The following is a 754-nucleotide window of genomic DNA, read 5'->3' as shown; positions in this document are numbered from 1 at the left end:
GGGGGTCACATATAGTATATGAACACTTACTTTTACATGACATGCAAAAGTAGAACTAAAAAAAAGGAAGCAATCAAATTGGGAAAAAAGGAGTTTCACCAAATTGAAAGTTGCATGGAATCTACCAAGATTAGCATAATTTGGACGGTTGCAATTAGGTGCTCGATTTGCCTTGGCTATTCCGTTTTTATTGGTGGTGAAAAAGAAATTCTATTGCCAAATTCCAAAATTTTGTAATTAGTTTTCTCTTCATTCATAGTTAACTTGATTAACATATTTTACAATAACATTTGACTCTCTATAATAGCTTTATTTGGTTTGATATAGAAAATGAAGTAAATTATAATCTATTATAACAACTTAGAATTGTATTGATTGTGTACGAATAAAGTATAATATTAATTTCTAAGCCTATAGCTGGATTCTTGCTTGAATAATGTATAGTTCATACAAACATGTTTTGCATTATATTGGCTGTCATCTTAATATTGCTAGGGTTTTGTCCTGATTTTCTTACCTTATTTGAAGTTTATTTTTTCCTAAAAGAAAAGACAAAACATTACCATAAATGTTTTTACTTTTCCTGAAAGGAAAATATAATATTCTTCCATATTTGAGTTATTCTTTCCTTGGAAGAAAAGTTTGGAACTCTATAAATTGAATACCCCTCTTCTCATATCAAAAACACAATAGCATCCACAATGTTGTCGTTTAAGAGTCTTGTTTATGGGGAGATTTATTCTCTCAACAATTT

Source organism: Solanum stenotomum, chromosome 4 (assembly GCF_019186545.1).
Source record: "Solanum stenotomum isolate F172 chromosome 4, ASM1918654v1, whole genome shotgun sequence".
Classification (NCBI taxonomy): domain Eukaryota; kingdom Viridiplantae; phylum Streptophyta; class Magnoliopsida; order Solanales; family Solanaceae; genus Solanum; species Solanum stenotomum.
This window is presented reverse-complemented; position numbering follows the sequence as displayed.